The 23,520-nt window shown below is 39.5% G+C and overlaps 1 protein-coding gene across 4 annotated transcripts in view; it reads right to left on the bottom strand.

Annotated features, from left to right (window-relative positions):
* thrb (thyroid hormone receptor beta) overlaps positions 1–15,452 on the bottom strand; it is a 156,326-nt gene extending 140,874 nt beyond the window's left edge. For all 4 annotated transcript variants that reach the window (XM_061741182.1, XM_061741179.1, XM_061741184.1 and 1 more), the window contains exon 1: positions 15,116–15,452. The gene's annotated coding sequence lies outside the window, so the exon portion shown is untranslated. The remainder of the gene's footprint in view (positions 1–15,115) is intronic.
* Positions 15,453–23,520: the final 8,068 nt, after the last annotated feature.

Below are 23,520 nucleotides of genomic sequence, written 5' to 3'. Positions count from 1 at the left end.
AACCGCTAAACAGTTAGATGGTTATCTGTTAGAAGTCTCCATCCCCAGGAGCGATAACCCTCTCGCATATTGGAGGACCAATCAAGGCCGCTTTCCTGACTTGGCACAGATGGCACGCAGGTAATAATAATAATAATAATAATAATAAGCTGTATTTAACATAAAAGCAATAAAACAAATAAAAGCACTGACGAGTGCATAAGAGAAATGGAGATATGATACTGTAATATAAATAATTAGGTAGACTACTTTCCCCCTAGAATTTTTTTCAGGCCCGGTGGTACCACCGAAAAAATCCTAAACAGACGAGGCGCGTGGGACGGCATATTGGACATGTAGCAATATAACAAAGTTTTACATTAAAAATCATTGTAGGCCTATATTGCTGAATGATATCACTTCAATGAAATAATAATATTTAATCTCACCTTTAACCAAAGTGTCATGGGCCTGAAAGGTCTGACCCATATGAGCATTGATCTTTTCTATATATTTCAGAGGGATCTCTATGAAAACCCTCTGGGATGGTCCTCTTTTAACGGCTGCTTGTGCTGATGGCATATGTGACAAAACATCCCTATTCACAATTGAGATTATATCAGTTATAAATAATTTAAACATTGTAGAAGATTTTTTTTCCCGTTTGGTTATACCAGAGTTACATGCATTTGACTGGGGAAAAAATGAACCTTTAGTGGTTCTAGTGGAAAGACAATCTATTGTCTGTGTTATTTTCATCATTATTGCTTACCAAAAAAAGAAGCTCAATCAGAACAAAAATGTAAGCCAAACAACAAATTGGAAATTTACCATGGGGAGTGTGGTACAACCAAGGGCTGTATTTATGGTTATTAAAGGTATTGTGACATCATTTTTAACATGCTTTTAACACTATTAAAAGTCTTGGCCAACATCCTTCAAATGTGTCTAAAAGAGTGTAACAAGAAAAACTTCACTCTAGTACTCCATTCCTGGCTTTTTATTACAGTGTTTTTTTGCGCCGTGAAAAACGGGTCCTTTTTTCCCTTTCCTGTCAATCATTGCTCCGCTCCTCCTCCAAACCTCCTCCAACCAACCGCTACACACTTCTGCCGTCTTCACACACACGCGCGCACACCGACCACAAACACCGACACACAGCCCAGACAGGGCGACTACAGCCCGGGGATGAAGTCCAACCGGGACCAGAGGACCGGGACCGCAGCTCCCCGCGAGCAATACGCTCACAGCGGCGTCGGAGAGTTATGCCGCGTTCCATTTGTCCTCGGAAGTCGGAATTTCCCAGTTCCCAGTCGGAATTTTCAACTGGAACGCCCCTCGACGTGGGATCTCCTACTGGTAAAGTGGGAGAATCTTCCCCACCCCCGAGTTCCCAGTTCCCAGTTCCGAGGTAAATGGAACGCCACGAAGCATGCGACAGGCGAAGCATGCACGGAAAAGCAGCACGGCGAAGCAGACAGTCCACAGCAAACAATCATAAAAATAAAGTCATGCAAGCAGCAGTGTCTCCTTATCTTAAGTCCAGTCAGTGGCCGTGGGTCTTCTTAACAGTTCTCCTCCGGTGATTAGAACAGAAGAGGCTCTAAACAGCTCCGTGTTAAGCCTGACTTATGGTTCCGCGTTAAATCGACGCAGATCCTACGCCTTAGGTTCAGCGTACGGTGCGCGTCGCCGCGTAACCCTACGCCGTAGGCTCTGCGTCGGTGTAACGCGGAACCATAAATCAGCCTTTATGGTGCGCTGGAGAGGAGAGGAGGCAGGGAGCTGGGTGGAGGGGGCGGTGATTTAGCGGGCCCTGACGTCACGGCCCGCCACCAAACCAGATGAGCCGTTTTTGCGCAGTTATGCGGAAAATCCCAGAAAGCACACAATACACTGAATGTTAAAAGTTTGTTGTTTTTTGGGTGTAATTGATGTCAAGACACCCAACAAAACACAAAAAATCAAGAAAAATTTGTTTTTCATGTCACAATACCTTTAAGCCATTCAGGATCCCAGCCAGATGTTCTGTGTTTAGATGCGTTGTTTTTTACTGGGTCACCAGTCGGACCGGTGTCAGCGACGGTAAAGGCTGATTTATGGTCCGCGGTACACCAACGCAGAGCCTACGGCGTAGGGTACACGGCGACGCGCACGTACGCTCATACATGGCTGGCGCGAGGACCCTGCGGACGCCTGGTGTGTCGTCGGGCTGTGTTTTCCTTCATGCTTCCCTGCAGCGTCACATGCAAACACAAACACACGGACCTGGCAGAAACATTTCTTTATATCATGTTGTCTGTCGCCCGCGATATTTTTTCTCTTTTTTTTGGCTAGCTACAAACTCTATACATCCCATAATATATAATAATATGCCCGCGCTCTCAGCAGCGTTACTAGGCAACGAAGCAGGTTGACTCCCGTTGCAGAACAGCGCTGCGCAGAGGCTCCTAAACGTAAATGATCATTGATTTTTGTATTTTTTTTAGGCCTGGCGGGGGGTCTCGTTGGCCTGGCGGCCCCGCCAGGCCTATATAATGGTAGGGGAAACACTGACTTGTATGGGAAAGGGATTGAGATTTTTTGATTTATACAATGGTGAAAAAATTGGCAAAATAAATGAAAAACTGCGAAGATCCATTGTTCGGTATGTTATTCGGTATTCGGCCAAGTGTTTATTATTATTTTCGGTTTCGGCCTCAAATTTTCATTTCGGTGCATCACTAACAGCAACACAAGTTTTTTTTCAATGTGCTATTATTTATCAAAAAAATAAAGACAAAGGAAAGCTCACATAGGAAATACTAAGTATCCCCTTACTGCTTCTATAGGATTTAAGGGGACAGGTTTCAGCCTGGAGTGTCGTGATTCTACTCCATTCATCCATCCATCCATCCATCCATCCATCCATCCATCCATCCATCCATCCATCCATCCATCTTCTATACCCGATTTATCCTTTGCAGGCTCACGGGGGTCTGCTGGAGTCTATCCCAGCTAATTTTCAGGTGAGAGGCAGGGGTTCACCCTCGACAGGTCGCCAGGTCGTCTATCGTAGGGCCACATATAGAGACTGACTCACACCTACGGACCATTTATAATCATCAGTTAACCTACTACGCATGTTTTTGGACTGGGGGAAGAAGCCGGAGTACCCAGGCACGGGGAGAACATGCAAACTCCACACAGAAAGAGCCCTGCCGGCCAGGGAGTCGAACCGGGAACCTTCTTGCCTTCAGACAACACTGCTAACCACCAAGCCACCCGGCTCGAGTAATTGGGTATTATTCCACCACACTCTGCCTGCTGCCACCCTCCTCACAATCACTGCCACCTGCGTCTGGTTACCAGCTGCTCTGTGTGGGTATTTAAGGCCCAGGTCTCCAGACATTCAGTGTCAGTTTGTCTGCGATTCAGCATGTTCCTGTTCGTTGGCTTCTCTCAACTGATCCCAGTGCTTGATCCAGCCTGTCTGACCCGACAACTACTGCTCTCCTGCCCCAGAACATTGTGTCTGTACCTGCCAGCACCGGCTCCAGCCTGTGCCGGTGTGTGCCGCTGCTCGCTCCACTCAGCCTCTGACAGACACACTCCAACCACTGGAACCACACTCTCCACTCAGGCCACGTTTACACATTGCTGGGTATTTAAAAAAACGAATATTTCCCCCTCTACGTTTTGAAAAATACCATCACTTACACAAACCCGCATAAATACGCTGTTAAGGAGTGCTATGAGCAGCCAAACCTACAGGGGGCAGTGTAACAAGAAGCATAAAGTCATGCTAGCCAATCCTGGAAAAAAACATCAACAAATGACACGAGTAACTTCCAGTTACTTCCAAGATGGAACAAGAGTCTTTTGTTTGGAGTGACAGAGAAGTGGAATTACTTTTAAGTTTGACGTCAGAATATAAAATGAGTAAAATACAAGAAAATATTGACGGTGGCCAAACAAATTGTAAACACAGGTCGCACACATGACGCTGGTGACGTTTCTGTCGCATAATGTGACGTTCTGAAGCCTAAATGTCTGTTTCCCTCTGTTTAAGGCCGCGTTCAGACTGCAGGCAAATATCCGATTTTTAGCCCATCCAGATTGAAACTGGATGACTCTTTTGAAGTCTGAACAGTCCCAAACCGCATGATATCCGATTTTTGCAAACCAGATGGAAACCACCACCGGGAGGTAGTTTCATATCCGATCCATATCTCATTTGGGCAGATGCGTCTCAGTGTGAACAGCTCCAAACACTCAGATCGGATATGACTGTCCCAGACGCTCCAAACCACCCGCCCATTTCCAGTTGTGGAGCTACTCATCCTTTCACAGAGAGCATGTACAATCTCTGATGTCACGTCAAAAACTATTATTTGTAGTTTGAGTGTTGCAAATTCACATTACAAATCATGTTTTAATAGCAGAAAAAAAGACTGCATTTCCACGTAGGTGCGGGTCGCCGCGTACCCTACGCCGTAGGCTCTGCGTCGGTGTAACGCGGAACCATAAATCAGCCTTCAGTCGCGCTGAGAGCCTGAACCTGCAGCCCGTCAGCCCCTCTCCTCCTAGGAGGAGGTTATGGAGCGGGGCTGCCAGTTATTCATTGCTGGTTCGTTTTGTTAACTCTGAGCTTTGTTGGTTGGTTTGTTAGTTTGCTGGTGGTTTTGTTCTGAACACCTTTCTCTGTTTCTCATTTTGCTGGGACGCCAGGTCCCTCCGCCGATCACACAACTTTTGCGGTATGCGTTCATTTTTATGTCTAAAAATGATGCGCAGTGCCGACCCAATCAGAAACGGTACAGATTTTTTGGGATTTTTTATATATATAAAAGAAATACATGACTTCACACAATACACGCGCTGGGTGACGCCTCCGCTCCGACGTCGTTGCTACGGCAACCCGTCAGATCAGTCAATGATGTGGCCCAGTCTGAACAGAGCCATATCCGATATGGACACTTGCTAAAAACAGTGTGGACAGTCAGCCCTGAAAATCGGATATGAGAAGGAATCAGATATGAATCAGATTTGCCTGCAGTCTGAAGGCGGCCTAAAAAAGAAAACGTGAAGACGGAGTTTCTTCCGTCTTCACGGAAAACATTCCGGAAAACACCACTGTTTTTGCTACATGTAAACGGGGTCTCAGACTCTCACTCCCCCCATCCCCTTTCCCCTTAATCAATAAAGAACCTCGTGGGTTTCCTGTACGCATCTGGTTCTCCTGTCTCATATTTGACATGGAGATGCTTATCATCAGCCCTTTATGAACTGACCAGCTCAAGTGGAGATGCTTAATTGACCAGAAGCAGAGTTTGGATTGGGTCAGTACTGCAGCTATGACAGTACGTTCCACAACAACACAAGGACTGACAACAATTCTGAGACTGTCTTACAAGAACAGGGGGACGGGGCTGTATGGCTGCACTGTGAATGAGGAAAAATGCTTAGTCCGGCAGCACTTTAGTGAGTAAACAGGTTATTAAATATACAGTAATCCCTCGCTATAACGTGGTTCACCTTTCACATGTCGCTGCTTCACAGATTTGCATTGTGCATCGTGTTCTGCATTCTGATTGGCTAAACAGTCTCCCCGCTTCACTTCCTGTGTCAAAGACGTTGGTTGCTTAGGAACAATGCTGAGAATATCCAATGAGCTTCAGCGAGCAGCTCAAGAACGGGACCCTTTGATGAATTGTTCATTACAGTTCTCAGATATAATCCATGGTGGCAGGTCGGTTTATAAGAATTTTTTTGCCCAGAAGAAAAAAGAGCGACAACAACGACACATAACTATGTTCTTCTCACACACCTGCACCGCGAACTTTAGAAAAAAAAGACGCTACAAAGCGAGTCAGGATGCAGCGGCAGTCAGAAAAGCAGTGGAATACGCACCAGTCACAGTTTGTCTTGTTGTACTTATTGTATTTTTTTTCATAATCATTTTTCATTTTCCCCCTTTCAAATCCAATTAATCAGGTCGCGGTGGGGTGGGGCTGATCTCCGCAATTTGAAGCCTTGTATAATAATTGTAAAAAAAAAAAAAGTTGCTACTTCGTGGATTTCACTTATCACAGGTTTTTTTTGGAACCCCTGTAAAAACCAGGGATTACTGTAGTGTGAGAATACTGGTGACCCTAATATCTATGATGCACCAGACATGGACAGTAGCTTGTTACGATAACAGCTAATGAGCTAATAGTTGTTAGCTACTATTTGTGAAGCGGCCAACGCAGACGAAAAGCAGTAAATCACAACTGGTCCTTTTTCAAATATCAGGCAATTGTTTTGCCATTTTGTCGAGCAGACATGATATTCACAACCTCAGAGAGCACAACCTTGCATTTGTTACTTAGGAAAACTAGGAATCCATGTTCACACAAGAGTAACGCATCACTCATGGCTTCCTGTTAGAGTAATGACACTTGGACTTTTTCGTTAACGGAAACAAGCACAGTACAAGCACAATATTTACCACACCAGTACTCCCAAAACGTCTTATTTTTACAATAATATCACTTAAATCATCATGAAGTCAGTTTTGTCACAACATCATGTCAGTGCAACAGTCGTAAACTTCAACTTCTCCACGGTCATCCATGTTTGTCAGATGACACATCACAGAATCACATAAATGACATAAAAATGGATATGAAGCTAAAAACTATGCAGGATTAAGAAGAATAACTGAAAATACTTAAGATAATCAAACAGAGATCAGACCTTGCATCTGCAGCTCAAACTGTTTTCTCATTCAGATACTGAGCCCAACGTGGTGCTGCTGTTAATTATCATAAAACCACGAAGGAAGAAACTTTTGACAAAGGTCTTATTTATTTGACGAAGCAGTGTGGCAGATTTCCCCCCGACAGCAGCTGATCATGTGCCAAACGTGTCCCTGCAGCTGCTCAGACTTGTGCTGCTGTGGAAGTGATGTGCACATGCTACAATGTCAGACCAGTCAGGCTGGCTTCACAAAATGTAGAAATCAGGGGGGGCATATATGTAAGGGATTTCGATTTAAGAAGGCAGTTCTTGTCTGGGAGGAAAGTTTCAGTGGAACATAACAGTTTAATGTTCATTGGCCAAAAGTTTTTTTTTTAAAGAAGGGGGATACCAATTTCTTCCTATTTTGGTCAATGGCACTATCCATGAGAAAAGAGGAGATACATTCACAGTGCATCTCATCTTGTGATAAAATGCACAATAACAGTGAATATTTTTGATGTTTGATAGTAAAACAGGTTTTGAAACTAGTCACAAACTAACTGGAACACTTTTTGTTTTAAACAAGCCAGAAAGGGGGGTTTAATAATGTACTTGCAAAAACATCCATAGCAACCGCTTGTTGTAACCCTTCTTCTAAACACATTAGCCCATGCAAAGTCTTGCCTTTTCTTTTCAAACCACATTTCCACAGATAAAAGCCATCTTGGATCTTTTATGATACTGCTCTTTGTCTGTGCTTAATGAGCTTCCCTTGCCAAAGGCCCGTTATTTCTGTGGCCAGATGTGATACTGACCAGCCTTGCTGGAGAGGTTTTAGAGGAAAATTAAAAATATAAAACAGGATGGAGTTTTATGTAACAGTTAGTAGCCCCAATCTATTTGTGTAAAAACATAACAACAATCATTTGATCACAGTATCTTAGTATTTGGTACCTGCTTTCCTAAAGTTCCTAAAGTTTACAAAGAGTAAAATAAAAATCTAACAGGCAACACTGTGACTCCCATAAATAAACAGCTGGAGATACACCTTGAGCAGCAATGACTTCAGGTATTTGTCTCCTATATCGCTGTGGAGGACTAAAGGTCCATTATGCACTCTAATATTCATCCAGTTCATTGAGGGTTTGGGGCAAAGGGTCCTGCCAAGGGTCCAGCCAAAGCATTCAGATTGTTAGTTAGTTAGTTAGTTAGTTAATTTGTCCACAAGTGGAGATTTGTCTTTTGTCTCATAATACAAAAACAACAGTAACATGACACAGCAACAATCACTTGACATTTACACGCAAAGCATCTTAGCGGCAAAAAAGGAGGAACAACAAGGGCATGTACATAAAAGACAGGTCTACCGAGACGTGCCCTCATTTAGTGCCTTAATGGCGTTGGGAATGAATTAGTTTTTAAATATGTTACAGTTAGCCTTTGGTACACTACCGTCTACCTGAGGGAAGTAATTTAAACTCGCTGCAGAGTGGGTGAGTAGAATCATTTGCTATCCTAGCAGCTTTTTTCCCAATCACTTCCTTATAAATACCACTTAAGTTTCTCTGTGTCTTCCCTATTATTTTTGAGGCTAGATTCACTATTCTTTGTAGCTTGCATCTATTTTTTGTGTTAAGGTTGCCGTACCACATTGCCATGAGGTTCTTATAGACAGTCTCCATAATCTGCTTGCTCACACTAAAAGAGTTGAGCTTGCGTAGTAAATGTAGCCGTTGATTACAAGATTTAAAGATGTGATCAGTGTTGTTACTAAAGTTAAGATTGCTGTCAATAAAGGTACTACCTAAATATTTAAAGTCTCCTACTACCTCTACAGTGTGATCCTTGATTGTAAGGGGCTGCACAGGATCTTTTTCCAACTTTTGGACTAAGCTCTGAATTTTGACAACACTATTTAAATACATTGATTCATTTTGATGTCATAAGAAAATGTAAAAAATATATTATTTATACTGTTCATCTGTTATGTTATCGTATACAAGGATACAATTAAGTCATAACAACAACACCTTGCCACTCCTTCTCCCCTCCCGATCCCCCTGATCTCTTGGACATCCTGGTTTAAAGTCCTCCTATTCCTACTACTACTACTACTACTACTACTACTACTACTACTACTGTCATTTGGCAGATGCTTTTATCCAAAGCGACTTACATCTGAGAGAACGCCACAAGCAAGAAATCACATAGGAGGGCCTAGCTAGATAAGTGCTGGTCAGACTGCTGAGAGTCCAGTTGGACACAGGTGCTGCCATGCCAGTCCTAGAATCTTTTTTTTTTGTTCCCTTCCTGCCCAACATAACATCTCTTTATACAAGAAAGCTATGTGTTAAAAGACACCATCATGCTATCATCTTGTCATAAGTGCATGCAGCTTTCTCAGTGCTGGGTCCTGCAAAGAGCTGGATCTTCTAACTAATTCTGATGAGCAGAGAGGTTTACTAGCTGCAGACATGCTTGCTAGCTTGTTAGCTTGCTCTTAAAAGTAGGTACAGACCCTGCAGATCGGACAGAGTTTCTGTCAAACCCTGGTGTGTAGCACTAACTGCTTCTCTAAAGACCACTTCTGTCTTTCTCTGTCTGTTCTGTGTTATACACCAAAACGCTCTGGACCAGCAAAATGCCAAAATATCTGCTTTTAGAGCTGACTGAACACCTGAACAGCACCTGGCTGTCTTGTACTGTACATATATCATTTTTTGGGCTTCGCTTTTGTTGAATAAATAATGCAATGTCAAAAGAAAAGAAAGAAAAAAAAGGTTGTACTATTTTTTTCTGGGGTTGTATGCCTTACAATAGCCAATATGTTTTTTATCATGTTTACACACACACACACAGACACACACACACAGACACACACACACATGCACGCAAAAAAACAAAAAAGAGGACTGAAAGAGGAGGTAACAACTTTCGCACGTGACTGAACACCACAAGCCTGTTTCCACTAACTGGGCTCAGACGTGTTAAGTTTTAAGGTTTAGGCTAACGGTTTACATTTAGTGAGTGCCACAACAAAACACAGAATACACCTAAGACACTCGGGGGATTTATCTTGAAGGTGCAAAGTGATATACACAACCTGTCAATACAAAGCAATTTAATTACTGGCAAAGGTAAAATTGTACCGTATTCAGTGTTTGTGTTAAACGTGATGCCTCGATTGCTGAGAAAACATAAACACAAGGGCAATTGTTTCCCCCTCAGTAAAGCCGTTCATGCTGCCTCACTCTTGTCTAAGTGCCATCTGAGCAGTTGTCTCTTACAGCTGCCGAGTACAGTATGTACAGCCAGCCAAACATCACACCACCAAAGCTCGTCAAAACTGCTGGCTCCTTCTATTATCATGTTTTTGCAGACTGTAGCAGCAGGATGTGCAAGTCAAAGACTTTCTGACTTGCCCTTGTTGACACACTTTACCAACAAATGTTTCAACACTCTTGGTCCTTTCAAATGTTTCTTTTCATGAACATGGGAAAAAAAATGTATTCATGTACAAGTAACTTTCTTAGGGTGCTTTCAGACCTGTGGCCCTTTTGTTTTGTTCCGATTCAGGGGCTAAATCGTTTCTTTTTTCGTTTGTGGTGTTTGTGTCCACAAGGAAACCATCTGTAGCGGTTCAAAGCTGTTAACAAATGCCATGCGCGAACCAACTGTTCTCTCATTGGTCAGAAAAGAACGCGGAAGGAGTTTCCTCTTCCGTACCCCGGGAAAAACAACAAGTTTTCACATTTTATGAGTGAGTTGTGTCGGTTACTGTGTGGATTATGTTCTCACTGCAAACGAACCGCTCCAGGTCTGGAATGGAAGCGAGCCGAGACCACCTCTCCTAGGCGATCTCGGCTCGCTTGTTTTGTCCCGCATCCGAGCGCGATTGCTGTGTTCACATATACCAAACGAACCGATCTTTAGGGGGAAACGCTCCCTGTTTCGGAATAACTGCTCCAAACGGTACAGGTGAGAAAGCACCCTTAGATACCAGGCAAAGGTACATGCCCCCGCCCCCCTTCTCTTTGGTCCACTGTGTAAGGTCATGAAGTCACGACTGCAACAAATGACATACAAAGCACTTGTGCTCCAGTGCAAAACACAAGACAGCTTCACAAATAATTCTGAACTTGAATTCACCACCTTGTTTATTTAAGAAGGTAATGGTTCAGATGGATATCAGCACCACAGCTTGGAATGTCAGGGAGGATGTTGTAAGTTTTGTATGCTTTTGAGCCACAGAATTTTTTATTTTTTTTACAATACATCTAATTTTAAATAAATGCGAAATCTAAAGTCCTTAATGATGTAGCATATGTGCCCTGGAGACCCCTGACCCAACCAAGCTAATTTCCAACCGGGAGTTAGCTCAGCGGTGTTGCAGGTACAAAGGAAACCTGGATCCAGCAGGTGTAGCAACAAATGACAAAAGGGCTGCCGCTTCACATACCGCCTCTGTTTAATGCAGGAGACTTTTCGTAGCTGGTTTGCCGACTTCTGTAATTCACTCATTTTTTGTTTGACTTCACAGCATTTGATAATATGTTTATTTTCTATTTATTTGAAGTACATCTCAGTCATTGGGTGATTTGCTGGCAGGTATCTTTTGAAAAAAATATTTTGGTCACCTTTACTGTCGCCTCTTGCCCAGCAGATGCAGTACGTTATATTACATTATCTACCACATATAAGCTCATAAACGTAAAGAATTTTACCAACATTAATCTGCACACTGGGATGTTTAAAACAAGAAGTCCAAATCAGCAGAAGAGTGACAATGAGATGATGACATGCATGGCTGCATCACAGTTTCGTCAAGCTCAAAGACTCTCTGACAGCACAAAAGCATCTAGGGTGATAATAAAGGCTCCAGTTACATTTACAGTTGGGCTGGAGTCTATCCAGCTCATTACAGGCGAGAGGCAGGGGTCCACACTGCACAGGCCGCCAGTCTACTACAGGGACACATATAGAGGCAGACTCACACCTCAGGGCAATTTAGATTCATCAATTAACCTACTAGCATGTTTTTGGACTGTGGGAGGAAGCCAGAGTACCGGGAGGGAACCCACGCAAGCACAGGGAGAACATGCACACTCCCAAATAAATGTCAAAAATCCTTTATAATATAGTTTATTAAACAACAGTTTTGCACAGCAAAATAAACACTTAGATTAAAATTACACAAAATAAAAAGACAAGCCTGTTGACTCTTACAGTCCAACAAAAATCTCTCCTGTACAAAATTACAAAAGATTTTAAAAATGCAGTGCAATGCAAAACAGTGTGCCGTGCAGTGTTTTGGATTGCACTGCATATTATCCAAAAAAATTTGACTTGACATATTTGGATAAAACGGCACTGTTTCACACTAAATAACTTATTTTTATTACATAAAAAAAGTCTAACCACGTGCGTCATCAAAAGGCAATTATGCAACATACGAACGTTTCTATGGCAGATGGAACAAAAAAAATATTGAATTTCTTTCAATAGGAATTATTTTCCAGTGACACTTTAGTTTTTGCTAACTGATAAAAAAAAAAGAAAAAGATTTTTCATGCCGGTAAACAGAGTTCTGACCTGTACCATGTACTCCAATTGCAGCTACAGTTATTTAACCTGGACCTGTTCTAAGAACTTGTTGCTCTAAACTGCATCGGAATGGTCCTTCAGTCAAAATCAGAAACTGACTTAATCGCCATATTAACCTACTAGTTGAGATCTCTGCTGCTCTTTCATGAAGAGGAAAAGTTAAACTCACCAAAACACTCAGGATATTTAGTATGTTGTAACTGGTTGTAGAAACTTTTGCAACGTTACACACCTTATCATAATCTTCTTGTTGTTACTGTAACGGACTGAGCCATGACATCTCTGACCAGCTCAAATATTATTCATATAATCATCCATTAATTATTCAGAACCAAAAATCATGAGTAACGTTTACTGCTATGAATGCGCCTGATCATGCAGCACTGGCTTAAGAGCCGGGTTCAGCCCCAGATAGCCCTGGCCCACTTTTACAAGCTGTTGAACTTTTCTTCTGTAAATAAATACTGGCATGGATTTCCTTTTTTTTTTTCTTGTTTATTTGTTTAGTTTTTTTTGTCTGATCTTGCATTTGATCCAGGCTTGCAACTTTCAGATTCTATGACTTTAAAAAATAATATTGCATTTTTCTTCATTGTATTGCTCTATTTATCAAACTTAACACAATAAGAGTTAACAAATGACAATAAAAATCACTGTTCTTTCTTTCATGCAACAGAGAAGTTGGAGCTCTGTCAAGAGGATCTGCCTTGCACCTACCAAACCAGGTGCAAATTAGCTGACAGAAATACCCTCAGCTGATGCTGCTCTCACTAGCTCCTGCATGTCTGGATATTAAGTGAATTCATTTTAAAGCATTTATGCCACGACTGAAAAAGAAGCAACTTTTCATTTTGCGCCAAAAAGAACCTGTAATATTCTTTTGCAGTTTTGCTGTTACTTTCAACTCAGTTGCGCTATACACTGCACCCTACAAACAGCTATATGCATTTATTTAACACAGCCGTAGCTGCAATGCTCATTGCTTTTTATACTTCCGATCAAATGAATTAAAACATAATAATAATAATAATAATAATAATAATAATAATAATAATAATAATAATAATAATAATAATAATAACTCCGGATGTAAATGTGAAAGTGCATGGACGCCTATATATTTACTTTAATTAATCCGTGGAACAACTGCAAAGATGAAATGAGATCATGCAAATCACCAAGTAAGTTTAAACAAATCTTTAAAATCAATACTCTTAATGGATACAAAATGGAAATGGACACATCAACTGACAGCCAATGATCAAAGTGCCTTTCTCAGCTGAACCACCTTTTCTTTCTCTTTTATGCTTTTCTTTTGGAGTTCTGTGAAATGAAGAAATTGTAAAAACAGAACATTAGAAGGGGTAGGACTAGAAAAGTTTTTTGAAACTTCATCCTACCTCCTTTCAAACAGGAAATATTTATCTAAATATAGATTTGCCTCTTTAATTATCTTTTTTTTTACTTATGTTTTTTTTGTATATACATTTGATGTATTCTGATTATTCTTTGTTTTAACCTGTTTGAATAAAAAAAAAAAAAAAAAAAAAAAAAAAAACTTGCAGCCCTGCAGGCATCACTTGGCAACATGTTACTGCCATACTAACAACTATGGTAACAAGTATGTGGCAGCTTACAGTTACTATCCTTGTACTTGAAGAATTACTCTCCAGACTTAATGAAACACATAGTACACAGTATAACAAGGAAAAAAACTAACTGAGATGTCTATTTGTGCAAAGCTAGTACACTGCCATGCAATGTTCAACCTTTAAGGTCACTAATGCACTAAGTAGTTTATTTTGTAAACCAGATGTTACAGGAGAACTTCTGTGAAGTCCCAGCTTTCCAAACCTAAATGCCATTTCAAAACGTAAACATACGGTGCGCCATAATCATTACGTTAGCTAATTAATAATGAGGCATGTTAGAGCAAGTGTTATTTAAAACTGGTTGCTTTTGGCGTTACGAAGTAAGCGATCATGAGCTAAAACTCTCACTAGTCTCCACACAGCAACCCAGGGACGTCTTGTTCTGTTACACTAACAGAACCTCGTGCCAATTATCTGTTATTTAAAAGCTCTTTCGCTTTTTGAAACATTTAACTATCCATGTTACCAACTGTGATGAAATCGTCTGGATTGATATGAGTCTGTGTACAATTCGGCTACAATAAAACATAACAGAAACTGAATTAGACCTTTTATTTTTACCAAATGCTCCCTTTTTATCCTGCTATCTCTTCCCGGGTAGACGGACAGCCGTGCGTTAAAAACAGCAGTGTTAAACAGTAATGATGTGTAATTGTGGCCGTTATAAAGTATTAGTTAATTTAAAAAACACGCCGAACTTTGTCAAACATCAGACTTATTATTTCATGGATATAAGCTATCTTGGTTCAGGTGTGGACCTTGGACTATCTAGCGAGGCAACGTTAAATCGCAAAAAATCTGAATGTAGTCTGGTCTAAAAACGTTTCCTGTATAGGAAACAACATACAATGTTACGGCTGATTTATGGTTCCGCGTTACACCAACGCAGAACCTACGGCGTAGAGTACGCGGCGACGCGCAACATACGGCGCGCGTCGCCGCGTGCCCTACGCCGTAGGCTACGCCGTAACCCTACGGCGTATGGCTCTGCGTCGATTTAACGCGGAACCATAATTGAGGCTTTAGTTGTTAGGATTAACATGAAAACGTAAATTAAGAGTTGCAATCCACCTGGATGCAATCCCGGCCAGCAAGCAGGTCCTGTTAGAACAGACTGTCAATGGCTGTCAAAAGATATACACACACACCCCACACCCCTCTTAAAAAAAACGTACCGCACATGCAAGACGAAGCTGGTTTTCCAGGTCTCAGTCCCGGTGCCTGCGCATTCCCAGCTCTCAGCTGGATCCGGGCTCGGTCTCCGTCCGTTCAGCTGCACACAGGCACACAGCGCCAGGGTTTAACCTGAAATGACCCGCCGCTGAGGCAAATCAGGCGAGGTTTCTGCAGCCCGGGTGCGTGTGTGTGTGTTGCTGGAGAGAGCAGGGCTGAACGCTGAAGTCTGCGGCTCCGACACAGCCAGGCTCTGCTCTCCGGACGCTGCAAAACTTCAACATGGAACCGAAAACAAACCCAGGAAAAAAAAAAAAAAGGGGGTTCAAATACCACGACAGTTATCAGACTGACAATTGCAGCAGCAGCGAAGATTTTCAGAGTAGAATCAGGGGCAGGAAGAGAGCAAATTAAGCCTCGCCCTTATTACAAATTCCTAAGTAGTTTTTTTTTTCCTTCTTTTTTTTTCTTAATTCGACATTTCTTGGCTGCTGTTATAGCAGGCCAGGCACATGCTGGCAGGCCAGAACACTGCTCCAGATGGGTGTGTGTGTTGTCTGACATAAATAGCTTTTTTTTCCCCCTTTTTCTATATACAGGGTTTCTACACATTTTTCAAGGTCAAATTCAAGCACTTTTCAAGCACTTTCAAGGGTAATTTTCAAAATCTTTAAGCACATTATCGCTGGGGTAAAATATCTACAGGAATATATATAGTCATAATTATTTTTTCTGCTTTTTATCACAATTATGTACATTGTATCGTGCTGTAAACACCTAGTTATCAGGGTTCCTACGGGTGCTTGAAATCCTTGAAAGTCAATGTTGTGTTTTCAAGGCCTGAAAAGTGCTTGAATTTTAGTTTTAAGTGCTTGAAATTATAACTGTCTTTCACAAAATTGGGATCAGACTGTATAGTTTAGTTATATTACACAGAAAAATAAAATCAGTCAGATGAAACATAACTCAGGGTTCCTACACATTTTTCAACGTCAAATTCAAGCACTTTTCAAGCACTTTCAATGGTCATTTTCAAAATGTTCAAGCACCTTATCGCTGGGGTAAAATATCTACAGGAATATATATACTCATAATTATTTTTTCCGCTTTTTATCACAATTATGTACATTGTATCGTGCTGTAAACACCTAGTTTTCAGGGTTCCTCCGGGTGCTTGAAATCCTTGAAAGTCAATGTTGTGTTTTCAAGGCCTGAAAAGTGCTTGAATTTTAGTTTTAAGTGCTTGAAAGTGCTTGAAATTATAACAGTTTTTCACAAAATTGGAATCAGACTGTATAATTTAGTTATTACACAGAAGAAACATAACTCAGGGTTCTTACACATCTTTCAAGGTCAAATTCAAGCACTTTTCAAGCGCTTTCAAGGGTCATTTGTTTTGAACAAAATGTTCAAGCACCTTATCGCTGAGGTAAAATATCTACAGGAATATTTATACTCATAATTATTCTTTCCGCTTTTTATCACAATTATGTACATATATCATGCTGTAAACATCTAGTTATGTTTCATCTTACTGATTTTATTTCTCCTTGTAATAACTAAACTATACAGTCTGATCCAAATTTTATGAAAGACACAGAGATATAATTTCAAGCACTTAAAACTAAAATTCAAGCACTTTTCAGGCCTTAAAAACACACCATGAAATTCAAGCACTTTCAAGGATTTCAAGCACCCGTAGGAACCCTGTATATATTGTTAGGATTTTATGATATTGTTAAAAGTATTAGGCTTTTTTTTTCTATAAGATTGTACTCTGATGGTTGCTCTCAGCGCAGATCCACCTCCTGTTTTCATGATTAGACTGATTAGCTGAGTTCTTCTTTAGGTGAGGACGGTGAAGAGGAACGGATGTTTAAGATTGATGGGTCCCCACTTGTTTTTCTCTGGGTTTTGGTTGTCGTAGATCTTTGCTGGGTTGGCATGTCTGATTAGAGATAGACAACAGGAAAATATATGGCTGAAAGTGTGACATGTTTAAGTTTCTTTCACTGCAGTTGGCCTCCTAGAAAAGGTTCAACAAATAAGGTTCAACATCCGCACCTACAACGTACAAAACACCTCCCTTTTTCAGTATAAATAGGACTGGATTGATGACCACAGTGTGCATTTCTCTCCTACCTATGTGGTTTGAGAAAAGTGTACCTCCGGCTGGAAAACATTGTGCATGATATAATAAAAGCTTTTATTAACTTTGATTCTGCTCCCTGGTTTTCTTATGGTTCACCAGACAAACGAACACGAGGATCTTTCAATATGTTCTTTTTCTTTCTTTTTTGGGTTTGTTTTTTTCCACAAACACAGACACTTATATATGTATACAAACCTGCCACTGCTCAACGTTAATATGTGTGTTGCCTGATTTGGCACCAGAAAACCTATGACTCAATGCTGCACACATGAATCCTGGAAAGCCTGGAGCTGTAAAACGTCAACAGGGCATCATCAGCCTTCATTAAGTACTCAATGGGATTGTGAAAGACAACACTGAAGGCCATGTGCAGAAGATATTATCAAGTGTTACAGTATATACCAATGATCATCAACTGGCGGCCCACGGGCCGAATCCGGCCCGCCGAACCGTCCAATCCGGCCCGTGACTGGATTCAATAATTATGAAAATCAAAGAGAAAATATCATGTGGTCCACACTATTAAGGTAACTGAAAGCAGCAACAACTGAGGCCACGTTTACACATATTTACACGTATTTACAAAAATGGATATTTCTCCCTCTACGTTTCGAAAAATACCATCATTTACACGAACCCGCATAAATACGCTGTTAAGATGCTATGAGCAGCCAAACCTACAGGGGGCAGTGTAGCAAGAAGCATAAAGTCATGCTAGCCAATCCTGGAAAAAAACATCAACAAATGACACAAGTAACTTCCAGTTACTTCCAAGATTGAACAAGAGTCTTTCGTTTGGAGTGACAGAGAAGTGGAGTTACTTTTAAGTGTGACATTAGAATATAAAACAAGTAAAATACAAGAAAATATTGACGGTGGCCAAACAAATTGTAAACACAGGTCGCACACATGACGTTGGTGACGTTTCTGATGCATAATGTGACGTTCTGAAGCCTAAATGTCAATTTCCCTCTGTTTACAAGCAAACGTGAAGTCAGAGTTTTTGCAAATCTCCACTTTGGCCGGAGTTTTCAGAAATTATCGTTTTTGGTGACTTTGAGCTTCGTTTTCATGTAAACGAACTGCCAAAACGCATGAAAACACCACCGTTTTCGCTACGTTTAAACGGGTCCTAAGACTCTTAACTATCAGTAATCCCCACTATTTGTGACTATATAGACAGTTTTACGTGCCAAAACTTGGGCGCTGCCATTACTCTACACAAATGCACATCATTTCCGGCGGGAGTGGTTTGCGCAGCGTCTACCGGTGTAAACACAGCGGCATGGATACTAACCTAAAGCAAAGACTCGCTGCTCATGAGCTTTTAATGTCGACAACTATGTCTTTGCCATGGGAACACGGTTCTACTTCTCTGACTGGAGATGGCGTTACTCTCCCCACCCGAATTCAGTGAAGAACTGGGAGGATAAAGTGATGACAAAAAAACCTCAAGAAAGCCTCTGAGGCTTATCAATATCTGCACAGCAACAAAGTCGGGTGTGTCATGTCATACAAACATGATCATTTTGTTTTTTTGAAAGCAAATGTAGAGCCTAGCCAGTGTTTGAACGATGCGTGGCATAGAGCTTGGGTGCTGTAACTGAAGCTGGAGAAGTCAAAACTGCAGGATGTTCGTGTGTTGCTGGACCAGGGAGATTGTGTTCCCATTCAGCTGCAATCCTATGGAAGGTAACAAGATTATTTGACCTATATGTCTTTATTTTTGGTATCCGAACTACATCATAGTCTACTTGGCTAGAGTGCAAAGTGTGTGTGTGCAATGATGATAATAATAATAACGCATTTTCTTCATAAAGTGGATTTCTGCAAGTCCAATGTTATTTTTATTCTCTCTATTAAATATATTATATTATATATATTTTACTTTACTGTATTTATTTCTCAGGACAATGCATATTGATGAACATACATATGTAAATGTGCCAGATTGTAGCACAAGGCTAGTTTCCATCTGTAGTCCAATATAGACAGGTAAGGTGTTAAAAGCAGAAAAGGTAAAAATGCAATAAGAAAAAGAAAACAGAAACAAAGACAAGTACAATTAGTAAAATTAAATGATAAATATAAATTTGTTGATATAAATGATATATTTGAATGATATATATAATATACATATTATACAATATATATATATATATTGTAGATATATATATATATATATATATATATATATATATATATATATATATATATATATATATATATATATATATATATATATATATATATATGTATATATATATATATATGTAGATATATATATATATCTACAATATATATATATATATATATATATATATATATATATATATATATATATATATATATATATATTTATTGTAGGCTATGTGTACAATGTATTATATTATATCATATCATATTATCTCATTCACAATGAAGAAAACTCACCCATAAAACTGCAATCTGTATTCATAGTCTTGTAAAATTGTAACTTTGAGTGGTATTCGCACATAGAAAATACACACTACATATTATATGTATGATTTGACTTAAACAAATGTTTACATTTTAATTTATTTATGCACAACTGTAGAATAATATGCACACATTTGATTTATGTGCACAAATTCAATTGACAGTTCCCTTACCCAATATCTTACTTTTTAATACCTGTTAGGATTAAATCAAATGTGTGCATATTCTTCTACAGTTGTGCATAAATAAATAAAAATTTAAACATTTGTTAAAGTCAAATTATACATATATGTAGTGTGTATTTTCTCTGTGCGTACAACTTTACAAGATTATGGACACGGATTGCAGTTTTATGGGTGAGTTTTCTTCATTGTGAATACGAATCTGAAAGCCGTTATGTGGTGCTTTCAATCTTGTAAAGTTGTAACTTTGAGTGGTATTCGCACAGAGAAAATACACACTACATATTATATGTATGATTTGACTTAAATGTTGAAATTTTTATTTATTTATGCACAACTGTAAAATATGCACACATTTGATTTATGTGCACAAGTTCAATTGACAGTTCGCTTACCTCATAGTAAAATAAAAAAGCAGCCCACACAATTACATCACTATAAAATATTCATATATAATATTAAAAAATACAATGCACACAGTATTTGTTGTTTATCTTTATTTAATGAAACTTGTGGTGTAGCAGGCTCGGCCTCACAGGCAGGCTGGTTTCAGGAGCATCTAAAAAGGGGAAGAGAAAACACGGATGGAGCAAAATTAATGCAGGCACACACACACACACACACACACACACACACACACACACACACACACACACACACACACACACACAATCATCATCACAACAGCCTGGCAAATTGTATTGTATTTATGATGCACTGCAAAAACTCAAAATCTTACCAGGAATATTTTTCTTATTTCTAGTTAAAATGTCTCATTTTTAGTCAAAAAATCTCATTACACTTAAAACAAGTCATTATCAGAAAAATAACTTATTTGACAATTTTCACCTATTTCAAGTACATTTTCACTTGAAATACAGTAAGTAGAAAAATCAGCCAGTGGAACAAGATTTATATTCTCAAATCTTGTTCCACTGGCAGATTTTCTTCTACTTATTTTAAGTGAGAATCTACTTGAAACAGGTGAAAATTGTTGTTTTTTCCAGTGATGAGTCTTGTTTTAAGTGTTATTAGATTTTTTCGACTAAAAATGAGACATTTTAACTAGAAATAAGACCAATATTTTTGTTAAGATTTTGAGTTTTTGCAGTGTGTAGATTAACACACGCAGGCACACACACACTCTGGCTAAAGTTGCTGAACTTTTTACAGCCATTACTCCTAAACATAAAAAAGCCAGAAATAGGGTTTGCAAAAAGACACCAAAACAAAGACCTTAACTTCTGAAGACATGTCCTGTAAATTAAATTAAAATGATGTTTGGCCATAGTGACTAACGTTGCATTTGGAGGAAAAAGGGGCGAAGCTTGTAGACCTGAGAGCACCATACCAACTGTGAAGCACAGAGGTGGCAGCATCATGTTGTGGAGACTGTTTTGTAGCAGAAGGAACTGGAGCTCTTCATAAAATAGAAGGCATCCTGAAGAAAGAACTTTACATGGAAATATTAAGGCAACATCTCAAGACATAACCCAGGAAGCTAAAACATGGGTGCAAATGGGTCTTCCAAATGGACAATGACCCCAAGCATACTGCCAAAATAGTTAAAAACTGGCTTTAGGACAACAAAGTCAATGTCTTGGAGTGACCATCACAAAGCCCTGATCTGAATCCCATCAGAAATTCATGGGCAGATCGGAAAAGGCTGTGTGAGCAAGGCGAGCGACAAACTTGACTCAGTAATACCAGTTCTGTCAGAAGCTTGTGGAAGGTTTTGACCCAAGTCATGCAGTTCAAAGGTAACGCTACTAAATACTAAGGAAACGTATGTAAACTTTTGACGTTGAAGAAAGTAAAATAAAATTCTCTAAGAAATTCTCTCTCTCATTACTGTGGCATTTAGCAAAATGAAATACTTTCGGTAATTCTGACTGACATTGAAACAGGAAAGTTTTATTCTGATTTAACTTCAGACAGTGAGACCAAAAATGTTATGTCTTTTTGCACAGGGTATGTAAACTTCTGGTTTGAACTGTTGCAGATTTTACAGCTGTCTGGAATTCCAAAAGACAGTTCCTCTGAATTTCACAGTGGATTTGCAACCTCTCTCAGCGTGCCTACTTGAGTGTCTGAGACAGCGAAGCAAATCAGTTAATTCATGGTTCAGCATGCATTTTTTTAGAGTTAACCTTAAAAGAGCAATGGGATCTAAAATAGTAGTATGTGTATTTAAAGTACCGTAATTTCACGACCATAAGGCGCATATAAGCGTCTTATTTTTTTTTTTCAAAATGTGCGGCGCGCCCTATAGCGCAGTGTGCCCTATGTGTGTTGATACTTACTAGTTTGAGCCAGGGCAGTGCGATGCAGATCAATAGAGTTTTTGGGACAAGGCCGTTTTTGTGAGTGCAAACATTTACATTTTTTTTTTTCATGTTTAATATGTTTTTATAATGTATTTCGTTCATATCAAATCCATAATAACGAACTAAAATGACAAATATACTGAAAATGGAACAAAAAAATCTTGCCCTTCTGCAGTGTATCTAAATAATCTACCGCATTGGTGCGGCTGTGTGGTTGTACTCAAAGCAACAGAGAATCGCTGCATTGGCTCCCTGTACGGTTCAGCATCGATTTTAAGGTTCTGTTACTTGTTTTTAAGTGTCTTAATGGCCTTGGCCCTTCTTATCTGTCAGACCTGCTTTTACCATATCGGTCCTCGCGGACCCTGAGATCCTCCGGTACTGGTCTCTTCTCTGTTCCCAACGTTAGAACCAAAACCTTTGGTGAAGCCTCATTCCACTTTCGCACGACTGAATTTCTCCTCTGGGAGATCAATAAAGTCTACTATTCTATTCTATTCTATTCTATTCTATTCTATTCTATTCTATTCTATTTTTTTATGGCCCACGCCTGTGGAACAGCCTGCCGGAGCCTCAGGGCCGCAGAGTCTGTCGATGCTTTTAAAGGCCGGCTCAAGACTCACCTTTTTAAATTAGATTTTAACTGAGTACTTATTCTTTTATGTAATTTTATTGTTCTTAATTTCGTCTTGAAGGTTTCATTATTTATTTATTTATTTTATTACTTATCTACTTTTTATGCTGCTTCTACTGCCTTAGTGCCCATAAGTTATCTTTTATATTAACATTCATTTATGCTGTTTTTAGTATGTTTTACACTCCTTTTAGTTCTTTTTTTTTTTTTTTTTTTTTCATTTTATTAGTTTGCACACAATAAAAGTAACACTTACAATCAAAATAGTACAACAAATGTGACAGGAGAGGTCAAAAAGCCAACAGGCTTATGCAGCGGACCTCCCCTCAATTTAGGAAGTAAAACAGTAATTAAAAAAAAACAAAAACAAAAAAAAAACACAACAAGACGAAAACTATAAACAAAAAACAAAGAAGGTTAGTTCGTTAATTAATTACAAAAATCAACAAGGAAAACTTGTGACAATTTTTAAATGTGAATTAAATGAGATGATACATTTCTTTTAAAAATCTCTAGAGAAACAGAGCTTTTGATAATGTGAGATTTGGATTTTGCAATTTATTGTACATCTTGTTGAAGCTTGCATATTCTTTATGGACTCATTTAATAAAACCTTTTGGAAAGATAATTTTAAAGACCCTTTTATCTTTAA

The sequence above is a fragment of the Cololabis saira genome, chromosome 15 (genome assembly GCF_033807715.1).
Source record: "Cololabis saira isolate AMF1-May2022 chromosome 15, fColSai1.1, whole genome shotgun sequence".
Lineage (NCBI taxonomy): Eukaryota > Metazoa > Chordata > Actinopteri > Beloniformes > Belonidae > Cololabis > Cololabis saira.
Note: the sequence above shows the minus strand (reverse complement) of the source record. Positions and strands in the feature narration are given on the sequence as shown.